Genomic DNA, 21,683 nt, shown 5'->3' with positions numbered 1-21,683 from the left:
TATGTCTGCCATCTCTTTGGGGAGATCAGAAGGTTTGATTTTTTCAGTCGTTCAGTTTTTTACATGTTTGGACGGAATAGTGACATTCAAACTCCTTATATGTGCATTGGAAGCTAGTGGTCCTCTGACATGCTTTAGTCCCTTCTGAAGATTGTCTGTATAACATACTGTTAAAGCTTCCTTGTACTGAATGCCTGATTGCTTTGCTCCCCTATCCTATGCTTGTTATCCTTCCATCAGTGCAGTATTTGATGTAGCCCTTTGGATTTTTCAAATCCCTGATGACAGCATTGCCTTAGCAGCCTTTTTCATTACTGACTGAGTCTGAACTGACAGGTACATCTCTATTGCTTTCTGAAATACTGTACTGTACGGTGGGGTTTATGAGCATCTTTGCTAATTTGCGGATTATAAAGGGAAATCGTGGGCTTTATTATTTTTTTATTACCATGGTCTGACTCATAAATGTTGTTTCAAGCAGGGGCATGCAAGTATGAAAATGAGCCTGGCTTAAAATAATATATTAAGCTAAATTAACCATGAAATACAAACCTTACCAAAATTAAAAACCCTTTCAAATGATTACTTGATTTAAGGCTCATCGAGTGTTGTTTCCTTCCTTGTGCATATTAATTTTATTGGCTATATCAACATGTTTCATACCTACTCGCCTCAGATTTACTGTGTTCTAGGCATTTGGTATGGTTAATTTACTTAGATAGTTTTAATTAGGCAGTTATACTATAGTCAATACCAAAATGATATCAACAGAGCATTTTTACAAATGATACTTCAAAACAAATTTTATTATTCCTGGAAAATTTTCACCAATTGTTCATCAAAAATCATGCAGGAATTATTTGGGTGCTTTGTGACTAGTACATGGAAACTTATTGAAGAGTTGAGTGCTTTCCTGGTATCCAAGTAAGTGGTGATAGGACTCAGGTGAACTGAGGACACAACTAACTTTTCTCCACTATTTTTTATTATTGAGGTAGTCACTGGACAAGGGAGTGGGCTCCATGCCCCTTAACCTAATCCAAGCTCCAACAACACAGATGAGCAAACCAGCCACTGTCTGCTACTCAGCCCATGGGAAATCAGAGGAGTGGACTGAGGGACCCTGTTCCCAAGCCCAGGAAAGGGGTCTTGATACCCTCTGGTTAGCACTGAAATAGAGGACTCAGACATCCCTGAGGGCAGGCAGAACATTAAGGTTTATTGGTTAGCAAAATAGCAAGTAAAGAGAACTATAGGGAGAGCTCTCTGGGTATCAGAGACTCATCAGGTGCTGGGGCAAAGTCTATAAGTTTTACGACTAGGGTTTGAGAACAAAGGAATTAAACTACTGCATGAGAAAACAGGAGCATGAACTTGGCTAAAATCCATTTGTTGTTGCCAGTTATGAGCACCGATCGCCTGTAGCTTGGCTGTTGAGCAGGGCTCCTTGACCTCAAAGATGAGCATCTTATGAAGGCTGTGTGCTGGTACACAGTAGCCTTTTTTGGTTTTTAGATGAATATAATGCTTAATGAAAAGGTTTTGGGAGATAACATTGTCAGTATTAAGAAAAAAGGGCTAAGTGCTTTAAAAGGGGAAATTGTCGTCATATGGAAGTAAGAAATTAAATTTTTTAAGAACTATGAGTGATGTTACAGAATAAAATGAGTCAGATTGGTACCAAGGAAACAATATCTTGGGTTCTCTTACCCAAGTACTTCCCTAATTATTCTCCTTATAACACTAGCCTGAGCTCTAGTTAGTGTTATTGACCCCAAGCTGTCCTCCACTAATTTTCCTGTGTTCTGATTGATCATATAAAGGAGTGATGGAAGAGAGGGAAGGAATCATTCTATTTCAGGATAATGCCTGCTTATTAGAAACAAATGCAAACAAAAAATAATTATTTCCCACCAGACTATTTTATTTATCATGTTAAGTTGTCTAAACATGGAATAGTATCTGGAAGTAGTTGAGTTGGGGAGGGGGGATGGGAGTGGTAACTGAAAAGTCTTTTTATATATATATATATTATATATATATATATACTTCTGATATATATATATATATTCATCTGACCCTAAGAAATTTGTTTCATTAGTAGCCTGACAACTGACACCTATATCGCTATGTCTCTAAGATCATCACTTACCTCTCAATCAGTTTATTGCAACCAAGGTGATATTTGGGAGAGCAGGTGATGACAATGTAATACTTGGTTTCAGACAGCAAGGCTAGAGTGAGAACATCAGTTGTAGCATTGTAATAGTGTAAACACTGCATTTATTTAATGTGGTAGAAAACAAAATACTAAGAATCATTTTTCTCCCATGTTTTGAGAGAGACATTTTGCATTAGGGGCTAAAAGTCATATTTTAATAATCGAGCAAGAACTATTAGTATTAGGTTTGAATCAGAAGTTCATAATTGTTTTTAAAAAGAACTTCCGATTTCAAGATGTAGTGTGCTGACATGTTTCTTTAGCCACTTTCTAGCCCATGGGGATAGCCATGTAAAGGAGTCAAAGCATTCGATTAGTCAGGTAAAGTTAGGAGTATTGAAGATTTAATAATTATTTCTCAAGTATTCAAGAAATAATAATTATTACAAAATAAAAATTTTTGCAAAACCATTAGCCATAAATTCAAAACATTGTGTGTGTCGAAAGAAAACACACACTACAAAATGTGTAATATGACATAAAATATAACAAACATCCACCTTAGGGAAGGGAGTTGAGTGATAAGTGTTCAGGTTTGAAGACTCATTAAAGAAATCTTTAGTTGAATTAGTTTTTCTGTGGAGTTTTTGGGGTTCTCTATGTATATTATCATATCATCTGCAAATAGTGATAGTTTGACTTCTTCTTTTCCTATTTGGATTCTTTGTCTTTCTCTTGTCTTATGGCTCTGGCTAGGACTTCCAGTATTATATTGAAAAGCAGTGGTGAGAGTGGACATCCTTGTCTTGTTCCAGATCTTAATGGAAATGCTTTCAGTTTTTCACCATTGAGAATGATACTGGCTGTTGGCTTGTCATAGATGGCCTTTATGATGTTGACGTATGTTCTTTGTATCCCAAGAATTTCAAGGGCTTTTATCATGAATGGGTGTTGCACTTTGTCACCACGGTATATAAAAAATATGTCTCCAGCAATTTTAATTTAAGGTCAGTTGTTAAGTATAATTTACTTCATGAGGGAAGTAATTTTGGGACTCAAATACTGTGGGTTATTTATCTCGTGTGTTTTGTATACCCCTAAACACTTTATCACCTTCCTTCAAAAGATAGGTCATAAACTATCAAATTGTATTTAAAAGTTTCAGTAAAGGGCCTCCCTGGTGGTGCAGAAGGTTGAGTAAAGCAGTGTGAAGCTGTCTGCAGCCTCCACAGCACCAACATTATGCCTCCCCTGGTGGTGCAGCGGTTGAGCGCTGGGTTGTGAAGCTGCCCACAGCCTCTGCAGTGCCGGTTCGATCCCTGGCCGCTGGGCCAGGGTCCCACATGGCGCACAGACCTTTCCTGCTGCGCCCACTGCTCTCCTCAGCAGTGTGTTTCATTGGTCTGTCTGTTCTGTTCCCCACTCTGGCTCTGGTGAATTCTCTCACCCTCCCACACTTCTGTACCCAGTGCTTGTATAAATAAATAAATCTTAAAATAAAATAAAGGACAAGTTTATTAGGAAAATGAGAAAAAGAGGCACCTGTGTAGTCATAGGTGGGCAGGAGAGCTGCCTAAATAAGCTTGTTTCTATTAGACTTTATAGATATATACACAAATGTATATATTCTTATATTTCCATTATGTGCAAACCAATAATATTGTGTATCATTTCTCTGTTGTATATTATAGCTGTACTTTTGTAATTTCTCACCCATATTCTTAACTATCTACCTGTTAGTGTCCATTATATTTTGTAAAATATATAAATATATAGATTTTCTTTGTGTATTGTATGAAAATTTGAAGACTGTTCTTTTAGAGACTTGATTTTGATTCATTATTATGGTGGACACAGCAAGGTAAATATTTTGAGTCACAGGAAGTAAGGATAGATACTATTTTGTTAATTCTTTCTATGGAAGAGCTGATGCATCTTTCAGGAAATTTCTATAGAGGACAATGAAATTATTTTTCTAGACAAGAGTCTCCTAGAATACCAGATGTAGCCTACAGAAATAAAATAGTGAGATCATATTACAATAGGTGGTAAACTATATAACGCTAAATAGTTTTTGTTCTCAAAGTCCATACCTTGTTGGGAAAGGAAAGTGATAGGGTTTCTATTTTCAGGTTAAAATTTTATGTATTTTTTGTTCACCTTTAGCCTCTTCCTTTTTGTGTGATCACTTCATTTACTGAAAACTAACGCTGCCAAAAGTAATATTTTAGTTAGAGCAATCAAGAGCATTCAATGGATTTCAAAGGACAAATGTTCCCTGGCAGCTGTTCCCTGGCAGCTGCTCAGTGTTACAGAGCTAGATTGTCATCTTTCAGTCTAGGTGTCCTTTGGTTACTCATAAATAGCTAAGGCCTGAGGTTAAAGAAAACAGCCCCTCCTTCTCACAGGAACCCAAGCTCCCAGGTAGTCAAAATAAGGGAAAACTGTATCGGTAGTTTCCCTGGGCCAGGCCCGTTGGGAACTAGATAATCTGTTTAGACTTCATGTGCTTCACCCACATCTGTGGTTCTGGAGCTGTTTTATTTCTCTCCAATGCTCGTTTCCTTCTGCTCCGGGTATTTAGTAACTGTCATCAGTTATAGACCAAAATGATACTCTGAGAGCTAATCTTTGGGGAACTATAGTCCTATTTGGTCTGTTTTTCAAGAAATGGACTGAAATTTCCAGAGAAGCTCTCGAGTTTTGGACAAGCTTCAAACCCAAACATAGGGAATACCATCATCACAAAGGTAGTGGGAATGCCTTGATATTTATAAATACCTGTTATTTGGAAAATACTAATATAAAATTAAAAAATTTAAAAAAAGTATAAAGGGAGTCTCAATTTAGAGAGACTATAGCAAAGGTTTAACATGCTGCCATGTCTGAGCTTATAAAAAGTGACTCTATGATTAAATGTGGGGTAATAGTTATATTTGGGCAAGTACTTTATGGTTCAATATATAAATTAATTATTTTAAGAATCTTCTTAAAGTTTTAAGATCACTGCAGAATGTGAGCTATTGAGAAAGAGGAAAGAATGACTAGGCTACAAAATTTCTGAAACAAAGGCCTCTATTAACTGGAATTTATATGCCAAGCAGGAGCTAGGCCTAATTTGGAAGAAAGGAAGTTCTCAGAATCTAACATGTCCTAGAGTTTAGATATATTTATAAAGATTCTTGAAATATCCAAGGATGGGTTTGTTCATGGGGAAAAATAACAATCAGAGCTATTTATTGTTTAATGTTCAGTATATTAAATTCTTATCTTACTGAACAACACTTGCAAGTCCAGTTTTTGAGCATTCAAATGCTTATTACATACTTGATTATACATTTAGCTATTTTAAGTTGCAGTTATAATTTGAAATATACATTGGGATAATGGAGAGTTGTTTTCATGTGTTTCAAAATTGTGAAAAGCTTATGTGTAAAATAATGGGCACTCAAGAAATCACATACTAAAGATAGATTGTGTATTAGGACATTTCAGCCTAATTTCAAGTAGCTACAGGACAGACTACAAAAAACGGGTAGAGGCTGATCAGAGGAGGTCAAATTGGAAAACATCTCTCACCACACAATGGTGAAGTGGGAAGTGATGGAAAGCTACAATATAGCTTCAAGTTGCTTCAAGTTGCTCATAGAAGAGTTCAAAACATGCAGAATAATACAGGAAGCTTTTTTTTTTTTGGTTTTTATCTTTTTTTTTTTAAATTTAAATTTTTTTATTTTTATATTCCCCAAACAATTGCAACCCCTTTATTTTGACCCCAATCCCTCCCCGCCACCCCCCTCCCCTCATAAAGTGTCTCTGGAAGCTCTTTTTTTAAAAGCATTAAGTGTGATAAGAAAATAGCTTCTAGATAATGATACATGTCACAATGCAACTGAGCATAAGAGAGCCATGCTTGCCTATGCATTTGTGTTCCTTGAGAATTTAAAATCTAAGACGTTTAGATTCTGTGAGGTTAGTTTAACTGGAAAAAGAATTGAGACTTTGCAAGTTGGTGCTTATAGAGGTTAGCTTTTTTTTTTTAACCCCATTATTGTTCACTTTTTTTTTTTTCAAATTTTATTTTAATTTTTAAATAATAAATTTTATTTTTATATTCCCCCATACAATTGCAAACCCCCCATTCTGACCCCAATCCCTCCCCTCCCGCCCCCCACCCCCCAAAAAGTGTCTCTGGTTCATAGTTTTTTGTTGATTTTGATTTTCACTTTTTTATAGTTATTCATTTTCCTGGTCCCTTATTTAAGTTTTCTAGATTCCTGCTATGAGTGAGACCATCCGGTATTTTTCTTTTTCTTTTTGGCTTATTTCGCTGAGCATGATCCCTTCCAGCGCCATCCATGTTGCTGCAAATTGCATGTGTTTATCTTTTTTGAATGCTGAGTAATATTCCATGGTGTATATGTACCACATCTTCTTGATCCAGTCATCTATTTTTGGGCATCTGGGCTGTTTCCAAAGCTTAGCTATTGTAAATAGTGCTGCTATAAACATAGGGGTGCAGGTGCTCTTTGGAATTGATGTTTCTGTGTCCTTTGGGTAAATACCTAGGAGTGGAATTGCTGGATCATATGGAAGCTCTATGTTTAGTAGGTCAAGAAATCTCCACACAGCTCTCCATAGTGGTTGGACCAGTTTGCTCTCCCACCAACAGTGCAGAAGAGTTCCTTTTTCTCCACAAAGAGGTTAGCTTTTGATGATTATAAAGTATCTTGAAACCCTAAGTCTTGGCATTTGCATTCATGCTCATGATTATGAAAAGTCATGGAGAGAATGGATCTGTTGAGACTGAGCCAATAAACAATGTATTAATGTATCCTTTAAAGTGCTATGGGAGACAAATGAGAGAAAGTTTATCCATGTTTAATTGAGTAAGAAATGAGATGTTAGAGTTCAGTATTTAAGAATGAATGAGTTTTACAAGTGAGGATGCCAAATGATGAGGTTCTGAACAGAAAAAAAAATTAGAAAGTACAAGAAAAAAGCAAATCAAATAGGTCACAGTTTTCAACAAAACCAACTATTGTTAAACTGCATCATTAAAATGGCATTATTTTCAGTTTTATAGGGTAATTTATTATCATAACCCAAAGTTAAAAGTTATATTTTGATTTTGAAAGAACTACAGCCTAACAGTGATTGTAATTTTTTTAAAGATTGATTTATTTATGCATACAAGAACTGGGGCACAGGCATGAGAGGATTCACCAGAGACAGAGTGGGGAACAGAACAGGCAGACAGATTGAAGTACACTGCTGAGGGGAGCAGTAGGCGAGACAGGAGAGGTCTCTGGCAGTGATTCTGAATCAGTATTTCTTCTGGTGGGTTCCGTAACCTCCTACACGGCTACATGCTACTATAAATTATCTCTAAGCACTATTTTCTTTATAATTGCCCTAATTCTGGCCTTCTTCATGTGAGCAATTTTAACAATTTTAATGTCACAAATTCTTAGTTTCTACCTCAGTTTGCCTGCTTTATATACCTCATGAAAGTCTAAAAATGTTTTTCTCTTATTAACTCAAAAATCCAGTGAGGTACTCTTTCATGTATAAAAACAAAATCTAACCACTTACTTCAAGTCAATCCCATACCTATACAGGCACAAGTCAATTAAGAACCATCCTTTGTCTTTGCAACTCATAGTTATCAAAGGCTCTCTCTAGATTTACAGTTTGTCATAACTTTGACATCTCTTCCTGTCTTCATCCTCAGTCCATATGTTTGTTTATAATGAAGTTGGCACTATCTCACAAACATAAGTGGCACCAGCTACTGCATAACTTTCATTGCCCCCTGACCCTGGCATATCTTTAAGTTCGTTGTTTGGTTGTCTGGTGGTGGTGTTTGATTTTGTTTTTAACATGAATTCATTTCAGATTGACTTGAAAGGCCTTCTTTCTGTCTATGGTGTTTTTGTAGACTAGATGAAAAACAGAATTTTTTCAAGTTTGCTTATCTTTGTAATTTTTCAGCCAAGTATTTTGGCAAACCATACACTGGAACCATAAAGAAATCCTGATTTCCTTCTAGTCAATAGAGTCCCTGATTCTTTGAAGAGGAGACAGAAATTATACCTCAAGTGAAAATTCTTGTCCCATTTATTTTAATAAGCATACCCCCCCCCCCATTTCCCAAAACATCACTTTGTGAATCATCTCCATTCTTTCTTTGACTCTGCCTCTCTATTTCCTGGTACATGTTCATAGATATGCTTAAATATTTCCCATAATATATTTTCTTCCTAAAACGGTTTCCCTAACTTGCTGATTCTCTTCTTACGAAGTTACTCAATGAAATCATTCTGACAGTTTTTATATTATTTACATTTACTGTATTCACTATTCATTCACTCCATGTATCCTGTCAATGCCATTAGTGGAAATTCCTTTTTATCAACCTGTTTATATTCCTTATATGTCTGTGTATATGAATCTCTTTTCAATATATTTCTCAAATTAGTGACTAATCTTGTTTTCCTGAAACTCTTTCCTTCCCTCTTAAGCATCATTAAACAATACTATATTAACTAGCTTTTAATTGTTATCTTTATGAAGTAGAAATGATATAACAGGAATTCTCACAAGAATTAGTGGGCCTAAATAATTCTATTCCTTAGAATAACTCATTTTGAAATTTTCCAAAGGGCTTTGAATGAGTATCCAGCAGGCAATTCAGCTTGTTATCTCTGTACAGTAAAAATTCCCCTTGAAAATATGGAATGTTTCATATTTCTGCCCATTCTTAACTAATTATGTAAGTTAGATTAAGCTAATTGTTTGGTAAAGACTAATGCCAACTATCCTAAATAATTAGACTATTAAGAATAATTATAAGGCAAGAATTCTTTCCTGGGGCCTTTTAATGTTGTTGCGATCAGATACTTAAACATAAATAGTTATTTAATTCCAAGTGAGGAAGTTCTTGAAATATGCAAATGGAAGAAATCATCACAGAATAAAATTAGAGTAGTAATGACAATACTTTATAACATTAAAACATGATAGCTTAAAAAACTGTCACATATATCCTTGCATCTGATTATCCTGTCTGTTGGGTTGTTAATAAAACTGTATCTTTTACAAATGGATGGTTTAAGTTTCAATCTATGATTTTTCAACTTGCATGGTTATAAAGTGACTGATTTGCATTTTCCTGATAGTTAGCGGTCACTTGTTTGTCTTTCTTGGAAAGTGTTTATTCAAGTCCATTGCCCATTTTTCAATAAGGTTATCTTTCTTCTTGTTCAGTTGTATGAGTCCTCAAATGCTTTAAATATAAATATTGCCAGGTAAATGGTTTGCAAACACTTTCCCAGTTATATGTTTCCTGTTTACTCTGTCCATTGCTTTCTTTGCTGTGCCAGACTTTAAATTTGATGTTCCAGTTGGTGTTTTTGCTGTAACTGCCTGTTCTGTTATTGCCATGAAATCATTACTGACTTTCTGAAGGTTTTCCTATGTTTTCTTGGAGTTTTATAGATTTAACTCTTTAGTCCATTTTGAGCTGATGTTTCAATTTTATTGTTTTAAACATGAATATCTAAGTTTACCAGCATCATTTGTTGAAGATCCTATCCTTTCCCCATCATGTATTCTGTTTCACAACATTATATAAATTCCAGCTATATATCATTATAATTGTTTCTCTTTCTGTAAAATCTTACGCTCTGCATCATCATCAACACCAAAGTCTAGTTTCTATCCATCACCATAGACTTGACCTTCTTTATCCATTTCACCCAGCCTTCATTAACTTTTCTTCAGGTAATCAACAATGTTTCCATTATCTATACTGACACCCTTAGGTAAGTGAGCCTTATGTACATGTTTTATTTCTTTGAACTATGTTTTTAAGCCTGTATAATATTATTTTAATTATATTACCTTTGTTACACATTTTGAAATCAGGAAGTGTGATCCTTCTAATTTTGTTCCTTTTTAAGATTGCTTTAGCTATTTGGGGTCTTTTAGGTCTTTTGTCCTTAGAAATGAATTTTAGAATCATTTTCTATACAAATACAATGCTTATTTTATTTTTAATATTACTTTTTTAAAAAAAGATTTGTACAAGCACTGGGGCATAATGAATATAATGAGTACAGTGAGTATAATGGTGATTGTCAGGGCTTGAAGGAGAGGAAAGGGGAAGATTATGTTCAGTGCATGTAAAGTTTCTATTGTATAGTGTATCCATATATCTTATATAATGTGTGTGTCTATGTATATATCCATCTTGCATTGTATTTAATGTATAATTAGCACTATATTGCGCACTTAAAACATTTATTAAGCCAGTAGATCTCACGTTATGTTTTTTTTTTTTTAAAGATTTATTTTTATTTATTTATACAAGCACTGGGTACAGTCAGAAGCGCAGGAGGGTGAGAGAATTCACCAGAGCCAGAGCGGGGAGCAGAGCAGGCAGAAGGACCGAAGTACACTGCTGAGGGGAGCAGCGGGCGGCAGGAGAGGTCTGCGCGCCATGTGGGACCCTCCTCTGGTGGCTGAGGAGCAGCCAGGGATCTAACCGGTGCTGCAGAGGCTTTGGGCAGCTTTGCAACCCAGCGCTCAACCGCTGCACCACCGGAGAGGCCCTCATGTTAGGTTTTAACGTGAAAATAAAAAATAAAAATAAATATAAGGCAATTTAAAAATAATTATAATAAAATAAAAATAAAAATAATAAGGCAATTCCAAAGTCAGTGTTACAATTTATATATCCTAGGGCATAAATATCTCTCACTATGTGATATATTTAAGTTTACTTAATTATATCCTCAGATTACATCATATTATCATATTAACCTTTAAAGTTTTGTTTTTCATTTCTTTTAACCTAGATAATTTTTTTTATTCTCCTCCATAAGCAACCACCTAAGATTACTTAATAGCTATCATTTTTCTGTTTCCCTATAAATTGACTATCTTCATGTATTTTTAATTTACATCTGATTTAATGTTTCATAAATTTTATTGCTTATTTTACCTTTTTCAACAATTCATTAAGTGTTAAGATTATTAGTAATTTCAAATACAATGCACTTTTCTATTAGAAGTTGATAAGTCATCGTTCCTGTAACATAAACTTTACATTAACCTAGAGAATTAAATTACTCAGGTTACTTCAAAACTCAATAAGTAGCCATATTTCACATTTTTCCTTTATGCTGTTTATTATAAAAATATCACAAGGTATTAATAGAGGACAATTTAATTTTTTTAATTTTTTATTAAGACTATTCAGAGGTCATTTAGTTGCAATTTATACTACTTCAAAATTGATACAGGATATATAGATATATAGATACATATATTGTTTGTTTTTTCCCAAATGTCAAAGAAGCTGGCTGAGAAAATTCACTATGGAAAATAAAAGTTGAGCTGAATAACAACTTTGGGTTGATCTGAGAATGGTCTTATTATTAAGAATGTCTGAGCAAATGAAGTTCTTCAACAAAATAAATGCCTAGTAAACAATCTGAGCATTTCAATGGCAATTAGGAAAGCTTAAAATGAGATATGCAAATAAGCAATGCTCCTATAAATTGCTATTTTTTTTTTATCTGAGTCAAAAAATGCAGACAAGTAATGAATAAACACATTGTGGAAATATCTTCCATTTAAAAAAGAATAATACTTTTGATGCCATTCCTTTATTAAGAGCAGATTCTCTGAGAATTCACATTGCCATAACTAAATTTATTATTCTGGAAAGTCAGCCAAATTATAGGTATTTCAGCATCAAGACAAGGGTCCCCACCATTAAAGTAAATGGAATGGCACATGCCTGATAAATAGTCTCCATAATGTCTTGGGATAGTGTTTGTAAAGTAAGTAAATAAATCATGGAATAAAAATCTCAATCACAAATACAGCAGGCCATCAAATAACATCCTTTTGTTCAACACTTAAAGAAAAAAAAAATATCCTGACCAATGTTGAATGAAATGATATTGAGGACCTGGTATCATTTTGGCATTTCTCTTAAAGTTGCAGTTTCTGAGAACCTATCCATCATGTTAAATGAGGACTTAATGTTTAAGTTAATTTAGAAAAAAATGTTAGAATGATCGGTTGTTGAGTGATGTTACTGAGAAAAACAACAGTTTGGTGTTGGACAGATCTTGGCCCAATTCTTGCTTTTTTTCCTTACCAGTATTTTATTTCTAGGTGATTTACTACTTTATCTCCTCTTTATATTTGAAGGATCACAATTTTTTTGTGGTGTTGCAGTGAACCATAATAGACACTATTTTTTTAGATGCAGGTACCTGAGATTGTGGTAACCAGAGGTCTTTCCAAAAAAAAAAAAAAAAAACAGAGATATATACACGTTGGTTTGTTCAGTCAGGAAAATGCTCATGGGAAAAATGTACATTTCAACAGTAAGAATAGTTATTAGAGTTCTTGGGAGAAGCACAGCCACTGGCTATGCATGTGTGTGAGATTTATTGTAAGAAATTGGCCCCCATGATTATTGAGGCTGGCAAATCCAAATCTGCAGTGTGGACCACAAGCTTGGGACCCAGTAGAATCAGCCATGCAGTTTGTTGGTGAATTCTTCCTTTTAACTTAAGGCAGGTGTAGTCTTTCTGTCTTGTGCAGGTCTTCATAGGACATAGGAGGCCCACACCATTTAGAGGGCAGTCTCTTTTACACTTAATTTTAGATGAAATTAATATTTTTACTAAGATTGACACCCATATAAAGTTTGACCAATTATCTGGGTACTCCATAGCCCAATCAAGTTGAATTAACCATCACAGATAGCATGTATCACATTGCAAAATTTATAAGCCATATTTGCTTCACTGTAAGTAATGTGGATGACCAAAATAGGGAGGCCTTAATGTCTTGGAGCATTAAATAAACAAGTAAACAGCTATACAATATGACTTGTTGGCGATGTTTTTATTATCCAGCATATAAAAAAATCTTAAGGGAGAATACATTAGAAAGTAATTATTGTAACACTTTTAGACTGTATCTACTATGTAAAAAATAAAGTTTTAGACATTTGGCACAATATTAAGAAATCCAAAAAATATTCCTATTTTATACTTAAGGAAAGCAGTAAAAAATTTACTATATACATATATGCTATGGCAAGATCTATTATAGAAAAATTTCTAACAGAACAGCATAAAAAGTAGAATAAAAGAATAGAAAAGCAGAATAGTAGTCCCTGTGACATTTTTCATGTATGGGACAAAGAAAAAAAGGTCAGAGAAAGCCCAGTGTAATAAGGTCATCAATTACAAGTGTAAAGTTAAAACTGATTATAACATATATCTGAAGAGATGTGATCCTATACTTCCGAATAATATAAAGTGCTGTGAACCATGTTATGTCAAAAAAATATTGATGTCAACAACTTGTGCTGGCATTATGAAGAGACAGGGGATTTCTATTGATTGTTATAAGATAGAATATTACATTTTCAAATGAAAAGAAAACCTCATATCTTGCATAAGAATTTAATGCAATGCCATTTATCTTTCGTGTATATTTGGACAAGGGAATAATCATTACCTGATTACATAAGTTATTCTTAAAGATTGATATCATAACTTGGTAATTTGTTGAACATGCTGATAAAAAATGTGACATTAAAGCACTTTATGTGCTTATTTTGAGTATGTCTCAAAACAATTTTTGAAAATACAATGTGAAAATGTGATTATATTGCTCCTAAAATTCTAAAGTAAAAATATCTTATTCCTTTATTGCCTAATTCACTTGCATATTTTAATTTGATTTTTTTTTCTATTTCTGTGTGACAACTGAACATTTATGTAAATGTTCATAGAGAAACAGTTAAGAGACATATTCCTTAGAATGGAGGTGGCTAAAGAACTTAAGTGTTCCTTGACCTTGCAGTGTGTTGGTTCTTTCTTTTCTTTACCTATCATACAAGTCTGAATCAATAACTGTCCAATCACTGGGAGAGAGTACTCTATTTCATTCTCTCACTTTGCTTTATTTATGACAGTTTACTTGGCCTATGGCATTTTATTCATCTGGGCATTAGCTGCTAGGAATTCTTGCCTCTAGGTCATTATTTTCCTCTTAAATCATGAGAATATAAACCAAAAATAAAAGGAACGAAGCAGAAATAAAAATTAGAAGGTAAACTATATATATTTTTTTTTTGATGTCAAGTTTGTTGGGAATTTCTCCGCCCCCCTCCCTTTAGTTCCTGGCTAATGAAAAAAGCAGTTGGAAGTAATTTCAGTTTTATTTTTCACTTAATGATAATTCCTAGTTGTTTTTGTTAATTTAAACATCTCTTGTTGAAAATAAGATGCAACAATTTCCAAATGTCTTAGCTGTATTGACGTTAGTAGTAGCATTATCATAATTTTTTCTTATTTTTTTACTTATATTGAAAATAACATGCAAAATTCCTCCTGGTGCTATATAATCTGGAAACTTGTGTCACAATAATCCCTTACCATTTGAAATCCCCTTACTAATTGAAATTGGTGAAAATTTCATAAACTAGAACCAATCTTTGTATTAAAATATACAAAAACAGGTATATATGTATACACAAAAAATGGAAAACTGCTCAGCTATTTAAAAAAAAAATGAACTCTGGCCCTTTGCAACAACATGATTGAAACTAGAAGGGATTATGCTAAGTGAGATAAGTCAGAATGATAAAGGCAAATACCAGTAGTGTCACTTATGTGTGGAATATAGAGAAACAAAACTAATGATTGGATAAAACCAAGCCAATAACAAGCCCAGGAAATATGTTTTCCTTAATTTTTATTGAGGTACCCTTGGTTTACATCATTGTTAGTATTTTCGAAGTATAGTATCTCCCCCTTCAGATGTAGTCACCAGAATGCACCCACCATGAAAACATCTCTAGTCCATTATGTTCTCTTCGCCAAACCCTAGAAATCTTGACTGTAGAGGTGAGGCTACCAGAGGGGGAGAGGGGCTGACAGGGGAGTGGGGAAGGTAGCCAGAGGGACTGTGGTAGAGGGCAGTCAGTTCATGGCGGTGGGTGTGGTAGGGTGGCATGCACCAGAAGGGTAATGTTCTATACTCTGAATCACATACAGCGTTGTAAAGCAATGCTGTCTCAATAATAATAAAAACCCCTGCCATTATATATACTACTAAAATATTTGATTTGATTTATAGTCTATCAGTGCAATTAAAACAGTTTGTTCAAGAAAAAGAGGATTGAAACTACCATTCATTTTATTCCATAATCCATAAAAATGTGTTGAATGTGAGGTAGAAACTTTACTACATACTTATTCACTATGAAAGGAATATGGATTCCCATGCAGTAAATATTATATGAGATAACTGAGGGAAAATGAGATGATATACATAATTTGATTCATTCCAATTTCTATCAATCATAAGATACTATAAACTGACGCTGTTTAGTATTAGTAATTGCTAACAGCATTTGATGAAAGAGAATGAATTAAAACCAAATTGAAATATAAGTTTATTTTTAATACTTTTCATAAAATAAGCTACATACAAACAAGATGCAAAAAACATGGTGATCTTGAATAAATATATTTGCAATTCAAAGATGACTCATGAACTTGAGTACAAGGGCTTACTAGGAATACTTAATAGGACAAATTTTGTAACTATTCCATTTCATTTAAAATAGTAGAAGGAAATAAAATAAATCAGCATAAGGGAAGAGAGTTTTCATTGCTTAGAAGATAAACAAGAAGTCTGGCTTTTAAGGTTTTAAAATGTTAGTCACAGTATACTTTAGACAAAGGATTAAACAAGAAGGATGGGGCCAGGGAGAGAGAAACACATTGCTCACCACATCTCACTTTGTACTATCCTGTCCTGTATGAAATGGTTTGTTCGGCTAACTGCGTTACTGCCTCTGATAAATCCTCAACCAAAAATTTCAAAATATGCTAAATATTCCAGTTTATATAATTATTTTACATTCTTTTGAGAAATCCCTGTCCCTTCTTGTCAATAAACAACTTCCAGATAATCCACAGTGAGCAGAGATTATGTCTTAATGTGAAACCCAAAATAGTGCTTGGTTCACTATTTCATTTAACTATTCCCCTTTTTCAATTTTATATATTTTTACATCATTTTTATTTTTGCATAATGTATGCATTTTCATCTTGGTTATAGTCCCCATACAATTCCCTTGTTTTGATCCTCTTCCCTCCCCCTTGCCCCGAAGTGTGTCTCTGGTTTATAGTTGCTTGTTGATTTTGATTTTTACTTTATTATAATTAGTCAATTAAAATTTATAAAACCTGATTTCCAACTCTGTCAAAAAATTATTTCATGAGTATTTTTTTATTTATTTATTTTTTTTTTTTTTATAGAGGCATGTTTTATTTATTTATTTTGTTTGTTTGTTTGTTTTGTTTTTACATGCACTGGGTACAGTCAGAAGCGCGGGAGGGTGAGAGAATTCACCAGAGCGGGGAGCAGAGCAGGCAGAAGGACTGAAGTACACTGCTGAGGGGAGCAGCGGGCGGCAGGAGAGGTCTGCGCGCCATGTGGGACCCTCCTCGGGTGGCCGGGGAGCAGCCGGGGATCGAACCGGCGCCGCAGAGGCCGCGGGCAGCTTCGCAACCCAGCGCTCAACCGCTGCGCCACCGGGGAGGCCCTTCATGAGTATTTTTTAATGATGCTCCATTATTTTACATCCCTGTTTGTCTTGTCACAATACAGGATTTCTCCCCTCAGGTGTGGTCACCATAATTTTCCCCCCACCGAAACACCCACAGTTCTTCACTATAATCCATTGTGCTCTCCTCTCCCTCCTGCTCCCCTTTTGGATGTCTCAGATCTTTGATCAGCTTTCAAGGGTCAGTTTTGAAGTTCATCTTTGTCTGATGCTTTGTTTGGTTTCTCTATATTCCATGTATAAGTGAAACTATTCAGTATTTATCTTTCTCCTTCTGGCTCACTTCACTTATGATAATCTCTTTACTTCATGAATATTTCTAAAAATGTGGATAGTAATAGCTATCTAGAGATCAGGTGTCCAGTCTTTTTAGTCTTGGTTTCTTTATCCACAGTTTTGACATAGAAATAAGCAGACCCTGATGTAATCAATAAGGCATTTATTCAAGGATAGGAGTCATGATTCAGTCTGTAACAAGGGCAACCCAAGGTATGTTCCTGCAAGGTCAGGGTGTGTGGGGATTCTAAAGGATCAAGGAGGGAGTAGTCTAAGCTTAGGTCATTCTTTTGAAACTTCTGGGTTGGTTGACAAGAATCTTCAGACAGAAAACTGTTGTGTGAGTTCTTTAACAATCAGAAGGTGACTTTTCTGTTTCTTTCCTAATCATTGATAAGGAGAGAACAGTTTGTTACTCTTCGTTGGTACTCCTTGATAAGGAGAAATTATAGAGTGTATTTTCTGTCATAATCATCTATTAGTAGGTAAGTCAGGTTGTATTTTCACCTGGAAATCTCAACATGGCAACTTTTAAAAGAAAAATTGGAGTCTGACTCAAAAATAGGTTCTGTAGTAAATAGAGTTCATAATTTCTCCCCAAGATTAGTGTGATCAATAGATAATGAAGTATATATTGAGCAAGGAGAATAGGCCTGATAATAGTTGATATGACATGCTATATCCTCTAAAGATACATCTTTTCACTGTCACTTTCACCACTAGCAAAAGACATTAGGTATTACCTAGTATTACTATTTCACAATTCAAATGGACCATCTATTATGTTCAGGAAAATAAGTCACATTTAAGGAAATATACATTAATTGACTTTAATTCTAAATTATTTTATACTGAATCTGGTGGGAACATGTGACACTGAGCATAGGGTTGAAATAAACACCTTTTTTTCCATGTTGCATGAGAAAATGAGCTTTATTTATATTCCCCTGGAAACCTAATATAAATAAAAATTAAAACTAAATTGCTAGGCAGCATCACTTAGGTTTGAAAACTGTCCCCTGGTTTGTATATTGTGTATAACCAGGAAAAAAACTATGAAACTCAGCAGGCACAAATCTTCATCCCTTTCTGCAGTGACCAATGTCAGTGGCCAGGTATCTTGAGAGGACCCTAAAGCTGTCTCAAAAGATGTCAGGAGATACTGACCAATGTGGGGTGCTATGTCCACTGCCAGGACTCTGGTAAAAGAATCTCTGACAATTTCCTGCTGGCAAGGGGTGGTACCTTTCTTAAATCTTTGTGATTACTCTGATATCTGCCTTTATCTTTTGAATCTGAACATTTAGTTGAGTCTAAAAACTTCATGGTGATTTTTTTTAATAGATAGCAGTGGGAAAAATATCCCCAAAATATCCCCTTGGAGATGACTCAGTTTTCATTGTTCAATATAAGGCATTTATTAATGAGCATGTATAAAAAAGGCCTTGCTAATGTTATCAAACTTCCATTTTCAGCTATATATTCAAGAAATATTCTTTAACCCTTATGTTAAAATGTGGGAATCCATGTAGCTTAGTGGTTTCTCTAATGCTGATTTAAAAAAAGAAAACGTATTTCTGTTTTTGTATCAGAAGTTACATTGCCCTCTTTATCCATATGTTAAATACTCCAACAAGTAAATAGCTTATAGATTTACCTATTTCAAATGGTGTTTCAAACAGTGATAGGAAATTACATATGTTGAGCTTAGTATGACTTTTATAGTACATCACTTTATTTTTAGATCCTGTTCTTTAAAAATAAAAGATCAGTGATGCCAAATACACTATGCTAAGGGCTATGAATCTTAAGTGAGAAGACATCTTGTTTAATGTTAAGGAGGTAGGGTTATTTAGTGAAGTTATAATTTAGTGACGTAATAAAATATTCTAAAATCTGCATGCAAATAAAAATAGTCACTATATGTGATGCGAGTACAATGAAAGCTAAATATAAATGCATATATAATAAATATAAAATACATCTGTGATAACTGAGTGTCCATGCCTTTCTGTGCCCCTTCTCAGATGGACACTAAGCTTGGTGGTGTTGCCTCTGGTCAGTAGAGTGTCAGCACAGTGGTATAAGCAGAGACTTTGTTGTCCTTTGCAATGGGGTTTACCCTGTTAGAACTCTGCTGCCACCATGTGATAAAATCTGGTCTAGCATCCTTCATAATGAAAGAATGCATCGAAGTCTAGAGGAAGCTGTTGTTTCTGTACTACTGATGAGTTTTGTGGAACTATAGCCAAGTACCTGTAGTTGGCTTGATGACACTGCAGGTCAACAGGGTCAGTAATTGTAAAATAGATGCATAGCAGAAAGTGATGAAATCTACCATGTACTTCTGAATCTGTCCATTGACACCTCTTCTGAGTGTGAAAAGACCAGAGTAATGGCTAGTTCACATTCTAGTCTTGTGCACATTTCCCTTTAATACATCGCACTCTAATACATGTGAGTGAAGTCACACTGGGGAATGGATTTCCTAGTTTGACCAAATTATCCAATAAGTTGTTCACCATATATCTACATATGCCTTTTCAAAATCCTATTTATCTTCAATATGAAATAAGAATAAAGACATACTTCTAACTGATATGAGGTGTCCTATTGAAAACACATTAACCCTATGTCTCTAAAAGTGGGAACACAAAGGTTGTGGGACTCAATGCATCTAAGTATGATGTATAGTTCACACTATGCTTTTGATATTGGTAATTTACGTATAGATAAGTGGGATTAATCATGATTAGTGCATCATACCATGTGGAAGGAGGAAAAAGAAAAGGAACTGAATAAATTGAACAATTGCTTATAAGTAATACAGTTATCAGTTAGGTTCAGTCAGGAGGATATGAGATAGCAGTTTATCATATAAATGATAGCTTTCACAGTAGTTAGTAGAGCTGGTGGTGGCCCAGAAATAGGAAATGAAAAATCAGAAAAAGGAATCTCTAAGCAGTCATCCTGAGAACCCAAGCTGTCCAGTTACTGAAGAAAGAACAAGAAGCAGGGTTACATAGTGAGAAATTTCTATGGGAAATTGTTGCCCCTGTAGGTCTGAGGGAGGTAAGAGTTAGTCATGACATCAAGAAGAGCGAGGAGAGTTATCACACATTACCTGTGCATATGTCTGACACTGTACCTTTAGTGGAAGCTACATATCCTATTGAGATCTCCTTTTAGGATATGTTTCTCTTGTTTTAGGGAGCACTGTTGACTGAACCCTTCAGCTGTCCATCTTCTCTGGCAGTCTCCCTACGCTGAAGAGAGTCACCTTGACAATAGTCATGTCCTGAATCCAGGGACAACCTTCATTTCACAATCTGCTTTTATGAAATGTCTGGGCCCTTCATTCTAACTCAGAACAATTCTGGAAAATCTAGTTGCAAACATTTTTAAAGGAGTGACTAAGCACTTAAGAATGTCTCAAAAACTGCCTTCTCCTTTTTACATAATCTTCAATACATTCGTGCTAATCTATCCTACTGTCTGTTTACTGGAGTCTGAATAGTTAATGCTAATAAGTGGGAAGTTTGAGCTGGGTCATCTCCCAACCATTGATAACAGAAATCCATTACTCTGAAAGGTTGAACACAAAGAGCCTTAATGTGCTGTTTGTGGACTCTGTTAAAATGTTCACACATCGTGACTGGGATGATAAACAAAATGAAGTACATGCACTAGGGTGGGGGCTAGACAGCTATAGCCCATCACCCATTGTGTTTTAAAAAAGATTTTTTTTTCAATTGAAACACAGCTATGAAAAATTATCTGACTGCTTTAACCCCACAATATATTACAGTAGTTGCTACAGATACTGTAGTGCCCACAAAATCTGAGCTATTTATTATCTGACTCTTTACAGGAAAACTTTGCTATGCCCTGCATTAGTGAGAGAAATGCAGAAGGCATTTGAGAAATATGGGGGAACTAATAATTACAAGAATAAAATTGGATGGCTGTTATTGGGGTTAATTGATGCGTGTGAGAGAGATAATGTAAAGCTAATCAGTTAAAAGCTATGTGTAAAAGCCAGAGAGACTTTTTGGCAGTAGATAAGGAGATACCAATCTCCTATTGATGGGAGTTGAGAAAGCTCAGGACCAGGACCAAAACTATTTTAAAGACTACCGGAGTGCCAGAGAACATTAAATTCTTACTCTAACCCGGTATGCTATGCCAAGATCAGGACCCTGACTAGGACAAAGTGGGACCATCAAAATGTGATGGAGATGTCTAGATTGATAAACTTAAAAATCTTGAATTTCAATATGTCCCCAAACCCTCTAAGTCTGCAAAAGGATTTATTCTTTGTTCTATTCTTTGTTCTATTCTTTCTTCCTTTTGGGAAACAGCAAACCCGCATCCTTTCAAAATTTGCTCTCACCTTCCCTTCTTGCTCTATGTACATAATAGAATTGAATTGCAATGATGCCTAATGGAGAAAGTGCTAAGCCTAATAGAGAAAGGATAAATTATTACCCTTCAAAAAGCTGTAGCACCTGATAAAAATATACCAGTAGGAATCCAGGGTAGTATATCTTAGAACGGTATTCTGAGTGT

At 34.9% G+C, this 21,683-nt stretch overlaps 1 long non-coding RNA gene across 2 annotated transcripts in view; it reads left to right on the top strand.

Annotated features, from left to right (window-relative positions):
• LOC129145276 (uncharacterized) overlaps positions 1 to 21,683 on the top strand; it is a 217,993-nt gene that overhangs the window by 29,142 nt on the left and 167,168 nt on the right. The window lies entirely within an intron of this gene.

Source organism: Talpa occidentalis, unplaced genomic scaffold (assembly GCF_014898055.3).
Source record: "Talpa occidentalis isolate TD23 unplaced genomic scaffold, MPIMG_talOcc4v2.1, whole genome shotgun sequence".
In the NCBI taxonomy this organism is placed as follows: Eukaryota; Metazoa; Chordata; class Mammalia; order Eulipotyphla; family Talpidae; genus Talpa; species Talpa occidentalis.
Note: the sequence above shows the minus strand (reverse complement) of the source record. Positions and strands in the feature narration are given on the sequence as shown.